Raw genomic sequence first — 649 nt, 5'->3', positions numbered from 1 at the left:
TTTTCCCCCAAAAAAACCCCCCCCCACCAAACCCCCTTTTTTTTTTTAAAAAAATTTTTTTAAAAAAAAAAAAAAAAAAAAAAAAAAAAAAGTTATGTACTTCCTCGATTAGCTGTGAAAATGACTCAAAAAGTGTTTGAATAACATCAAAAACTAAATTCTGTGTGAGTTACTGAACAATACAAAAATGAACTTAGCAGCAGTTAAGAATGATTAATTACCATTACATCATTTCACTAGTATTAGCTTGCAAAGCATGCATGACTATAGACTTTACTCACCTGGACTCCACAGAGAGACAGAGGCAAGCTGTTGATTTGCAATTATTTAGCAACAATACTCATATTTTTGCAGTCTGTGAGAAATGCTACATGTGCTCAACAGTTTTTGTTGCAAGCTGTGAAAAAGAAAAGTTGCCTTCAGGCAGCAGCTGCGGCTTCGTCACCAGTCAAACAGTAAAGCAGAGGAGGGACTTTAACCCTCCGTGGTGCTGAGGGGATTATTTGTAGGGTTGACCAGACAAGATGGTACGTTTAAAGTATTATTTTAATCATACAAAGAAAAACAAACTGTACACTGTGAACAACAAACCCAGATAGCACATGATGTTAAATCAACGTTGAAAAATAGTTAGAATCGTTGATTTTTG

General features: G+C 35.0%; 1 protein-coding gene across 1 annotated transcript in view; it reads right to left on the bottom strand.

Annotated features, from left to right (window-relative positions):
* LOC106963728 (dimethylaniline monooxygenase [N-oxide-forming] 5-like) overlaps positions 1–470 on the bottom strand; it is an 8,241-nt gene extending 7,771 nt beyond the window's left edge. Inside the window, exon 1 of the mRNA XM_015058799.1 lies at positions 282–470. The gene's annotated coding sequence lies outside the window, so the exon portion shown is untranslated. The remainder of the gene's footprint in view (positions 1–281) is intronic.
* Positions 471–649: the final 179 nt, after the last annotated feature.

This window comes from Poecilia latipinna, unplaced genomic scaffold (genome assembly GCF_001443285.1).
Source record: "Poecilia latipinna isolate Pla-1442-1.1 unplaced genomic scaffold, P_latipinna-1.0 Scaffold1572, whole genome shotgun sequence".
NCBI lineage: Eukaryota > Metazoa > Chordata > Actinopteri > Cyprinodontiformes > Poeciliidae > Poecilia > Poecilia latipinna.
This window is presented reverse-complemented; position numbering and strand designations above follow the sequence as displayed.